Genomic DNA, 12696 nt, shown 5'->3' on the forward strand with positions numbered 1-12696 from the left:
GAGAGGTCAGGACCCAGGCGCACTGTGCTGTCTGACCCTCATCCTTTCAGAGCACGTACCCCGTCCTCCCCAAACAAGAACACCACTGGTAGCTTTGGTTCATGCGGCGTTGCCTGCACAAGCTCTTCCCCACGCATTACATCAATGTGACCGTTTACTGAGAAGCGTCAATCCGGTAAAACTCAAACATGGAGTGATTTGACTTCTTGTACCATCCCCGCCTTCAACTTGCTCTGAAAGCCTTCCTTTCCCAGGCCTCAAGGCCATTTGAGGCCCCTATCATTGCATGTCCATGTCTTTTAGTCAGTAGAACGATCCAGTTCAGTTTAACTCTATTTTCACATCTAATGCAAAGCAACCCCCTCCCTCCTCACAGGACGGGCAGCGGGGACCTCGTGTGAGGCGGGGTCTGCTGACTGACTCCCTCCCGCTGGTCCCACTTCCAGGTTGTCGCTCCTCGGGTGCTGGAGAAGGAAAACAGAGGGTGAAGAAACGCAAATGTCTTTTGCTTTTTTGAGGTGATTCATTTCTTTATTGAGATATAATTCACACATCATAAAAACTCTCCATTTTAAAGTGTACAATTCAGTATTTTTTAGTATATTCACAAGGTTGTGCAACCAACACCACTATCTAATGCGAGAACATTTTCATCACCCCAAAAAGGAACCCAGTACCCATTAGCAGCCACTCCTCAATGCCTCCTCACCCCCCAACCCTCCCCCTACCCCAGCCTTAGGCAACCGCTAATCTACTTTCTCTCTGCATTTGCCTATCTGGGACATTACATATAAATGGACAATACATATACTATTTGTGGCCTTTCATTTCTGCCTACTTTCACTTAGGATATTTTCAAGGTCTATTATTCACGGCTGAATAATTCCATCATTCCAATATATAATTATTGGATTGCAACATATAATTATTCCAATATATAATAATATACATTATTATCCAGCATTCCTTGGCTGGATCACATTTTATTTGTCCATTCATTAGCTGAGGGACATTCGGATTGCTTCCTCTTCTTGGCTATTATGAATAATGCTCCTGTGAACCTGACTGTGCCAGGTTTTGTGTAGATGTATGCTTTAAATTCTCTTGGGGATATGCCTCAGAGTGGAATTGCTGCATCATATACTAACTCTCTGCTTAACTTTTTGAGAAACTACCACACTGTTTTCCAAAGCAGCTACAGCGTTTTACATACCCAGGAGCATTGGATGAGGGTTCCAACTCGTCCACATCCTCACCAATACTTGGTATTTTCTGTTGGCTTTTTTGATTTTCAAATTATGGTCATTCCAGTGGGTGGGCGTGGTGTCTCAATGTAGTTTTGATTTGAATTTCCCTAATGACCCAGGATGTTGATCATCTTCTCATGGGCTCATTGGCCATTTGTATATTTTCTTTGGAGAACTGTCTCTTCATATCCTCTGCCCATTTTTAAATTAGGTTACATGTCTTTTTATTATTGAGTTGTAAGAGTTCTTTACATATTCTGGATACTACACCCTTATTAGACACATGATTTGCAAAAAAAATTTTCTCCCATTGCTTCGATTGTCTTTTTTTCTTTCTTAATAGTCTCCTATGAAGCACAATAGTTTTAAATTTTGATGTAATTCAGTTTATTGTTTTTTTCTTTTGTTGCCTGTTTTTTGTGTCATATCTAAACCATTGCCTAATCCAAGGACAAGGGCATGAAGATTTATTCCCATGTTTATTTTGTAGACTTTTATTTAGATTTGATTTTAGATTTGATTTTATTTAGGTCTTTGATCTTTTTTGAGTCTTTTTTTAAAATTTAAATTGAATTTATTTTTTAGAGCAGTTTTAGGTTTATACCAATTTTTTATGTATGGTGTAAAGTAGGGATCCAACTTCATTCTTTCATACGTAGCTACCCAATTGTCCCAGCACCATTTGTTCTATTTCCTCACTGAATTATCTTGGCACCTTGTTGAAAATCAATTGAGCATAGATGTTTGGGTTTGTTTTTTGACTCTCAATTCTATTCCATTGGTCTATACGTCTATCCTTAAGCCAGCACCACACTGTTTTGATTATTGTAGCTTTGTAGTGAGTTTTGAAATCAGGAATGTGAGTCCTCCACCTTTATTCTTTTTTTCCAAGACATTTTTGGCTTTTCTTGGTCCTCTGCCTTTCCATAAGAATTTTAGAAGCAGTTTGTCAGTTTCTACAAAGACGACGCCTGAAATTTTGATGGGGATTGCACTGAATCTGTGGATCAGCTTGGAGAGTAGTAGGTCAGACAACAGCAAGTCTTCCAGTCCATCTACTTAGGTCTTCCTTAACTTCTTTCAACAACGTGCAGTGCGCAAGTCTTCTACTTCTTTTGTTAAATCTATTTCGAAGTATTTTAGTCTCGTTGATGCTATTATAAATGGAGTTGTTCCCTTAAGTTCATTTTCAGAGCAAATGTCTTTTTCCTTCACTGGGAGTAACTGGAATCTCCTGCTGTGGCTGTCGGTTTACCTCGTAACGCGGACTGACCACAGAGGCCTCCTGTGGGCAGGCATCCACGGCCTGGCTCTCTCACATGACACGTGTGCTCTCTGGAGGGCCCTGCAGGCCTCCACAGAGCACAGAGTTCCCCGCTCCAGGACAGTGAGCTCCAGGTCCCGGATTCCAACTTTGCTACTCAGCCTCTGCCCCACCGGCCCATCCCACAGCCTCCTTCTGGGTTTTCCTCCCTGTGGCATGCATCCTCCTGGGTGGGATTCAGGAGAGAAGCTCAACCACAGCTAGCTCGCATTGTGCTCCCTTGTCAGGTAAGCGCTTACCTTCCAGATACTGCAATTTACTATAAAGGTATAGTAATTACAGTGCTGTGGAAAGGCACAGGGGTGGAAGGAGAACCTGACAGAACCCACAGAGAATCCAGAATATACGTCAAAAGTGAATTACCCACTTTTTGGGAAAAGGATAGCACTCTCAACGAAAGGTTTCAAAACAACTGGTTGTTGATTTTGAAAAAAAATAAAATTAGTTTCCTACCTCACACTTCACACAAAAGTAAATTCTAGGTGTACAAAATATCTAAAGGTTGTAAAAACCAAAACTTAAAAAAACTAGAGGGAAATATAGAATATTTTTATGACCTTGGAGAGGGGAAAGATTTTTTTAAAAGAATAAATAATAAGCATAAATCAAAAAAGAAAAGATTGGGGCCGCCCTGTGGCTGACTGGTTAAGTTCGCGCCCTCCGCTTCAGCAGCCCAGGGTTTCGGCGGTTCGGATCCTGGGCGCGGACTTGGCACCACTCGTCAGGCCATGCTGAGGTGGCGTCCACATGCCACAACTAGAAGGACCCACAACTAAAAATATACACAACTATGTACCAGGGGGCTTTGGGGAGAAAAAGGAAAAATAAAATCTTTAAGAAAAAAAAAAGGAAAAGATTGATAAATCTGATCATGAAAAGACACCATTAAGTGAAAAATCACGCTCCAGACTGGGAGAAGTATTGGCTGCATATAACTGATGAAGGATTTATATCCTGACTAAAGAAAAATTTCTAAAAATCAATAATAAAAAGACAAGCAGCCCATCTGAAAAGTGGCCCAGGCAGAAACGGAGATCCGAATTGCCAGTGAACACGTGGAAAGATCTTCAGCCCCGTGAGGCCAGGGAAATGCACATTAACACCATAAGGAAATACCATTTTACACTCTTCAGATTAGTAAAAAATTAGAAACTCTGGAAATACACAGTGTTAGTGTTGGACACTCGTATTCTGCTGGTTATTTTTGAGATCTTTTTGTCAGTTGAAGATGTGTATACACCAAGACCTTGTAAATGTCACTAAAGAAACTTGCACACATGCATCAGGAGAGGATGCTATAAAAATGTTTATATAGCAAGGCTAAAAAAAACAGCAAACAAAACAAAACAAAAACTCTGGAAACTCACCAGATGGCCATCAATAGGAGATTAGATAAATGCTAAAACATTCCTACGGTGCAATACCATAGAGTAGTTAAGATAAATTCACTGGAGCCATCCTGTTTATCCATAGGATAAATCTAAAAAAAAAAAAAGAGCAATTTGCAGAAAGGTACCTACAATGTGATAGCCTTCATATAACACTTAAACTATGAACACAATACTAAATATTGCCAACGGGTACATTTATATATATAGGAAAAACACAATAGGTGTGGCAATATAAGCACCAAATTCAGGAGGGAGGGAGGGAATGAGATCAGCTGGGCTGTACGAGGAGGTCATCACAGTTTCTGTTCTTGTTTGTGTGCCTGAAATACCTCACCAGAAGCAAACAAAAACAAAATAACTCCTGGTATTGTGAGAGCTCCAAATTCCAGTTTTTGTAAACTCTTTTATTCAGTTCTAATTTCAGCCTACTGCTTCCAAAAAACGTTGTCTACCCTCAGCCTGGTGACACTGACCAGTTTCTACCTCGAACCTCATGACTAAGACTCTCCCTTGTCTTGGGGAAGCCAAATACTTGCTTCTAGTTGGCAAGTCCATACAGGAATTTCTTCCCACTTTACAGCCAGTGTTTTCTTTCTAAAATATTCCAACCTGTTTGCCTAATTTTCAGAGAAAGGGGCATTCACGAGCTGGATACAGCAAACCTTTGGGAACATGGGTTCAGAGTGGGGGGTGTCAAATTTCCTCATCAGCCAGCTTTAAGACTACTGAAACGGAGTCAGGATTATCCAGTTCCAGTTCTGACTCTGTCCCTAGCCAGGAGTGCAAGACCATGGGTGAATCCCTGAAGTGCGCGGGCCTTCGGCTTCCTCACAGTCAAACAGGGGTGGTGGAGCAGAGGATCTCTAAGGTCCCTTCCTGATCTAACTTTCCACGATTCTAAGGCAGGATTGATTTAAGGCTCTGTCAAACCTTCCTTGGCTCTGAAGTTTCTCTCTTCTCTCATCGCCATCATGCCGGCTGGATAAACACTGGTGATCTCAAATCTCTGGACTCGAGGGATGCTGTATTCTTCACATGCCCAAGTTGCAAGTACAAAGAGTCAATTTACCCCACCTGCCATCAGGCAAGTGTCCTGGCTGCTCCTCGGGGTAGAGACTAGCACTGTCTTTGTAACTTACACCAGCACTCGTCTGGTAAATCCCTTGAAGGGGCTCGTAGCCTCTTTGCGGTAAAATTCTCCTGCTTTCCCCTGGTTGGCACTAAGAGGAGTCTATTTTCTGAGGTATGGCACAATTACTTCCTGTTGATGGAGATACTGTATTATCAATGGACAAAGAGGGCCCATTTGAATTTATACAAATGCCAAATATTAAGTTCAGTGGGAGTAAGAACGGTCAGCTTCTAGTCAAACCTGTCAGTTACAAGAGTTGGCAACTACCTGTTGCAGTCAGGAATTACAGGTTGAAAGCAAGTAAGGTCAGTTTAATTCACGTGGTGTTTAAATTCAAAAGAAAGGAGACGGGCAAGCCGAGTTTGAACATTACACAGTTAATAGCAGGGAGGGTGCCTCATCCCAGATGACTCAAAATGCCAGTGCAGTGTGGGAAATGATGGCGAGAAATGCAGTGTGGCCAAGTTCTTGAAAGAAGACAGTGCGAGGTAAGTTACATAGCTAAATCATGCACAAGCAAAGGCAAATTTGGGGAACTCACAAAATCAAAATACATTTGAGAATATTAGTTTAGTGACTGTGAACAGACTAATATTGTGTATTCTAGGTTTATTTAGAAATTATATGAAGCAATAAAACTAGAAAATATGGCATAAATATAAGTAGATTATCTGAAAAGAAGAAAAAGGTCTTGAGTTATTGCAAACAGTAGAAGGCAAGAGAATTTCATCCAGGCATAGAAAGCTCTAAATAAATAAGACTAGGCAGGAAATATGGCAAATACACATCTCAAAGTTTAAAAATTTGCTGATTTCTTAATGCATCATTTGACTTGTTAAACGGTAAGCTGGCAGAGTAACAGATTCCACCTCTATTTCAAGCACTGTGTGATACAGTTAATGTGGCAAAACAAAAACAGAAGAAACACAATTGCGCAATTCTGGAGTCGTCGTCAAAGGTTCCCACGTACGACAGGCAGGCAGCACCCCGAGATTTACAGTCGATGGTTGGAATGATTTCATCCTTAATATAAGGGGACAAACAGGCAGGAATGTGCTGCTGTTACTAAAGCAGACGCAGTGGGGAAGTTTCACTTCCACATTCTGATCTAGCTGATGAACTCTTCTCACTTTGCCGGATGACCGTGAAGTGTGTGTGTGTATGTATATGATGGCCCACATGTCAAACTACTCCTACTTTTGGAAATATCTGTAAAACTCTAAATGACCTTGTTAAAATGGAAAGACTTAGGATTGCTCGAAATTATTAGAATAAATAAACCCTGCCCAAATGAGAACTAGTCTAAATCAATATTCTACTTCTGAGAGTGGGTTTGTCATGATGGTGAGTTTCAATGTTTTGTTTATTTGGTTTGGCTCAAGAACACTCCCTTCATTCCATCTTAGTTTTCTTTGACCCACCCACACCTACTAAGTGCCCCTTTTGATAGTCTATGATTGTAATAACTGTATAGTCTAGTAATTTCTGTTTTCCCTACTAAACTGACAACACGCTCCAAACTGATCTACAGATTCAATGCAATTCCCATTAAAATTACAATTACCTTTTCTGCAGAAATGGACAAACTGATTGGAAAATTCATATGGAAATTCAAGGAACCCCAAATAGCCAAAACAATCAGAAAAGGAAAACAAAGTTGATGGACTCATATTTTCTGATTTCAAACCTTACTACAAATCTATAGTAGTCAAAACGGTATGGCACTGGTGTAAGAATGCAGATATATATCAGTGGAATAGAATTTGGAGTCAAGAAATAAACCCAAACACTTATAGTCAATTGGTTTTACACAAGGATGCCAAGACAATTTAATGGAGAAAGAATAGGCTTTCCAAAAAATAGTGGTGGGACAATTGGATAGCTACATGCAAAAGAATGAGTTTGGACCCTTGTCTCATACCATGTACAAAAATTGACTCAGAATGGATCAAAGACCTAAATATAAGAGCCAAAAGTCTAAGACTCTAAGAAGAAAACATTGGATTACATAACAGTTTCTTAGAAAGATACCGGAAACACAGGGACAAAAGAATAAATAGATAAATTGGACAATAAAATTAAAAACTTTTGTGCTTTGATGGGCATCAACAAGAGAGTGAAAAGACAACCCATTGAATAGGAGAAAATATTTTCAAATCATATATCTGATAAGAGACTTAAATCCAGAATATATAAAGAGCTTTTATAAATGAATAATAAAAAAGACAACACAATTACAAAATGAGCAAAGGCTCTGAATAGACATTTCTTTGATGAGATATACAGGATGGCCAATAAGCACGTGAAAAGATGCTTGACATCATTAGTCATTAGGGAAATGCAAATCAAAACCACAGTGAAATACCACTACACACCTAACAGAATAGGTATAATAAATAAGACAAATAATAACAAGTGTGAGGACGTGGAAGAAACTGGAACCGTTATACTCTGCTGGTGGGAATGTAAAATGGCACCTTCACCACGGAAAACATTCTGGCCATTCCTGAAAAGGTTAAACATACACTTATAATTTATCATCAGCAATTCCACTCCTAAGTATATGTCCAAGAAAAATGAAAACACATATCAAGGGGCCAGCCTGGTGGCATAGCGGTTAAGTTCGCATGTTCTGCTTCTTGGTGGCCTGGGGTTCACCAATTCAGATCCCGGGTGTGGACATGGCACCGCTTGGCAAAAGCCATGCTGTGGTAGGCGTCCCACGTATAAAAAAGTAGAGGAAGATGGGCATGGATGTTAGCCCAGGGCCAGTCTTCCTCAGTAAAAAGAGGAGGATTGGCAGTAGTTAGCTCAGGGCTAATCTTCCTGAAAAAAAAAACCAGAATCATGTCCACACAAAATGTTGTAGTAGAGTGTTTACAGAAACACTATTTGCAATAGCCAAAAAGTGCTTTGGAAAAACTCAATGTCCATCAACTAATGAATGGATAAATATAAATATGAGGCATTACCAATAGGGGTACTGATAGGGTGTTACTGATACTGGCATTGTAGGTGGGAAAGTATGAATTCTTATCTTTTTTTTTGAGGAAGATTAGCCCTGAGCTAACATCCGCCACCCATCCTCCTCTTTTTTGCTGAGGAAGACTGGCCCTGAGCTAACACCCATGCCCATATTCCTGTACTTTATACGTGGGACGCCTGCCAAAGCATGGCTTGACAAGTGGTGTGTAGGTCTACACCCAGGATCTGAACAAGTGAACCCCAGGCTGCTGAAGTGGAATGTGCGAACTTAACCGCTGTGCCACTGGACTGGCCCTTGAATTCTTACCTTAACAAAGTGCACTCTTTTACCTTGAGATAATGTTTAATGCACTGTTCACTTTAATGGTTAAAGCAGATTGACAAAATAATGAAAAGCAATAGGATATACTGGAGTACATGAGGAAGCCATTCGGTTTAAAACTAATTCAGCCTGACCTTGTTTTTCCAGAAAAGCCTGATGTGGCCTGTTGAGCATGCATTGTACATCTGCTTTAAACATTTACAGTGTCTCAAAGCCAAGAATGATGCCCTCAAAGATGGGGATGCTGCCTCCCCCCAAATCAGCATTTCTTTTAGGATAAGCATCTCTTCCCAGAAACTAAGGGTTAATTACAGACCTGCTGTGTTCACCTTGTGACCACTAACCTGCTGTGCCAGCAAAGCATCTCATGACTGTTGTAAAAGAGATATTCCTGTCCCACGTGATGTACATCCTTTGTTGCAAGACCGTGTGTAACACCTCTGTACACCCTGCTTCTGCAGAGTGCTTCCTTCCTTGGAGAAGGAAGCCCCCAGGCTACAGTCCTCAAAGCTGGTTCACAGAATAAACTCACCCCAATTTTGATTTATAGATTATGGATTACTTGCCTGGAGAAGATGTACAATCTATGTTTGATGGGCCATAAGTGAGGCTTCTTTAGTGTAAGCTGACTCTGTGTTGAACCAGAATAGCTACCCTGTATGTCCCAATATGTGAAAATCTCGTCAGTACTGAAGACTATTGAATTGTATAGCTTAAATGCGTAAATTGTACGGTATACGAATTATATCTCAATAACTGATAGCAAAAGAACTTTGGGACACGGACATTTGAAGATTGACAGGAGATGATACCAGGAATTACTTCTTACGTGTGTAGTGATGTTGAGGTTATATTGAAGCTGGGTACCTGAGGGTCACTGTAAATATTCAGTAAGTTCAGTAAGAACAGGATTACCCTTTGACCTTGTTCCCAATAGCATCACAAATGAAAAGAAGTTAACCTTGTCAATTTGCTGTTTTCTTGTTTAACCTGAGGGGTGACTCAAGGGTCACAAGGATTTTTGAGCTTGTTTTGCAGAAGAAAAGAATGCCTTTAAGCAAGTTAGGATCACCAGATAACCAGCCCTCAGCTGCCACTGATGCCCAGAAGTCTGATTGCCCAAGGGCTTATCTGGAGTGAAAGAAACTCAATTTCCTATTTGTTTCTCCAAAACTCCTTCTCTCAAGCCCTTAGCTCTATAAAACCCAATGCTCTCTCCTTTTGTTAAGGCAGATTTGAGAGAACCTATGTTGCCAGCTTCTTGTTTTGGTGAATTCGAATAAACTTCCTCCATCTCCAAGCACCATAGCTCAGTGATTGGCTTACTGAGCACAGGGCACATGAACCTGAGATCAAGAGGTTCGGTATCTATCTTTGTAAGAAAAGAATCTTATCTCCTAGAAACGCTACAATATTTGTAGATGAAATAGTTAAAAAATTATTCTCTTGGGGGCTGGCCCCGTGGCCGAGTGGTTAAGTTCGCGCGCTCCGCTGCAGGCGGCCCAGTGTTTCGTTGGTTCGAATCCTGGGCGCGGACATGGCACTGCTCATCAAACCACGCTGAGGCAGCGTCCCACTATACCACAACTAGAAGGACCCACAACGAAGAATATACAACTATGTACTGGGGGGCTTTGGGGAGAAAAAGGAAAAAAATAAAATCTTTAAAAAAAAAAAAATTATTCTCTTGGGGCTGGCCCTGTGGCCGAATGGTTGAGTTCGTGCGCTCCACTTCAGTGGCCCAGGGTCTCGCCGGTTTGGATCCTGGGCGCCAACACAGCACTGCTCATCAAGCCATGCTGAGATGGCATCCCACATGCCATAACTAGAAGAACCCACAACTAAAAATGTACAACTATGTACCACGGGGCTTTGGGGAGGAAAAAAAGGAAAAAGAAAATTATCTTGACCCTACCTATCTCTTGAAGAATCACCCCAATTTTCTGCCCCCTTACCCTTACAACCAAATCTTCCTCCAAATTATCTACTCTTCCTCTCTCGAATTGTGTACCTAACATTCTCTTTGGAACCCATTCCAATCAGGCTTTCATCCTCACCATTACAGTCCATCAGCAATTGACTTGGCTGCTTTTCCTTGTTCCCTCTTATTTCAGTGGCTTCTCTTTCTGTCCCCTTTGCTGGTTTCATTACCATCTCAACCCCTAAAGCTAGAGTTGACAAATAAAAATGGCAACCAATAGGATATATTGGAGTATATGAGGAAGCCATTTGTTGTAAACCTAATTCAGCCTGACCTTGTTTTTCCAAAAGGGCCTGACCCTTGGCCATTGAGCATGCATTGTATATCTGCTTTAGACATTCCCTATGGCAAGAACAAAGGCCTTTGAGATAAAGGTGCAACTTCCCTCCTCCTCCCAAAATTGGCATTCCCTTGAGGATTAAGCATCTTTCCTTAGGCTAGGAACTGATTGCTGCGCTCACCTGTGACCACCCAGCTCAAGATAACAGACTTGCTTGCTGCTGCACCTGCCAAGATAGCAGACCCACTACCTGCTGTGTCCATCAAGCGCTGTGCCGACAGGGCAATCCTGTGACTATTGTGGGAGGGACATTTCAATCATATGTGAAACAGCCTGTTTGGGGGTATATAACCACTCTGTATACCTCACTTCCTTGGTGCCCTTTCTTCCTTCGGGAAGAAAGGCCCTGGGCCATGGTCCTCAGATTTCAGCTCAGAATAAACTCTCCCAAATTTTCATTTATAGATTGGTTATGGATTATTTTTGTTGACAGAGTGCTCCAGGGCTCGGTCCTTGGGTAACTCTTTCAAATCTGTCTAGACTTAGTATCTAGATGATCTCATGGCTTTATATACTCTCTACATGCTGATGTCTCCCAAATTTACACATCCAGCCTAGAACCTTCTTCTTCTTTTTTTGGTGAGGAAGATTGGCCCTGAGCTAATATCTGTTGCCAATCTTCCTCTTTTTCGCTTGAGGAAGATCGTTGCTGAGCTAACATCTGTGCCAATCTTTCTCTATTTTGTATGTGGGATGCCACCACAGCATGGCTTGACGAGCGGTGTGTAGGTCTGCGCCCAGGATCCGAACCCACAAACCCGGGGCCACCAAAGCAGAGTGGGCAAACTTAACCAATATGCCATTGGGCCGGCCCCTGGACCCTTCTTCTTATACAACTTACAACTTATAGATATATAAGCGAGACTCATATATCTAACTGCCTTCTTGATATCTCCATGTGTTAACAGGCATTTCAAACTTAACATCTCCAAAATTTAATTTCTTCTCTCTTCCCATTCCCAACCTGCTCCTCCCAGTGTTTCTCATTTCAGTAAAGTGCAATTCCATTTTTCAAATTGCTCAGGCCAAAAATCTTGGAGTCTTAACTCCTCTTTTTCGCACACTCTACCAATTAACTCATCAAACCCTGTGTGTCATCCTGTCTGAAAATATGGTGACACTTCACCCCTGCACTGCTTGCACGTTCCCCAGCCACCACCGTCTCACTTGGGAGTACTGTGTGGCTTCCTAAGTTGTCCCCGTCTTGCTCCCCTATAATCTGTTGTCAAAACTCCCTACTCCCCTACATTCTATTCTCAAAACAGAAGCTACAGTGATTCTTTCAAAACAGAAGTCAAATCATGTACTTCTCTGCTCAAAACCTTCCAATGGCTTCCCATCTCCCTTAATAAAAGCCACAGTCCTTACAATGCCCTTTAAGTCCCTACACAATTGGGCATCTTGTTACCTCTGACCTCATTTCCTACTTTTCCCCTCCCGTCCTCTGCTTCTGCCACTCCGGCCTCCTTTCTGTTCTTACAATGTAGTAGGCATCCTCTTGCCTCAGAATTTTTGCACTTGCCACTCTGTCTACCTGGAAAGTTCTTCTCCCGGATAAAGGACATCTCTTGCTCCCTCACCTCCTTCAGATCTTTGCTCAAAGTTGGCTTCTTAGTGCTCCCCCTTGTCCTATTTAAACAGAAATCTCTTTCCCTATCCTCAGCACCACTTTCCCTGCACCGCTTCATTTTTTCCCCAGAATACCTATCCTACTTGACAGACTATGTAATTTATCTATTACTTTATTTTCTATCTCCTCTGAGAACAGGGACTTTCTCCTGCTTTGCTAAGTGTTTGGCACATAGTTGGTATGCAATATTGTTGAGGGTATGAATGCTCTTCATAATGAACTTATTCTCTCGGCCTCATTGTTTAACCGGCACTAGCTTCACGGGAGTTTGGCGTATATCCCTGAAAGAGTTGAAACTGACTGAATAGAAACACCGTCCACTCACTCAGACTGTGGCGTCTATC

This window comes from Equus asinus, chromosome 4, assembly GCF_041296235.1.
Source record: "Equus asinus isolate D_3611 breed Donkey chromosome 4, EquAss-T2T_v2, whole genome shotgun sequence".
Classification (NCBI taxonomy): Eukaryota; Metazoa; Chordata; class Mammalia; order Perissodactyla; family Equidae; genus Equus; species Equus asinus.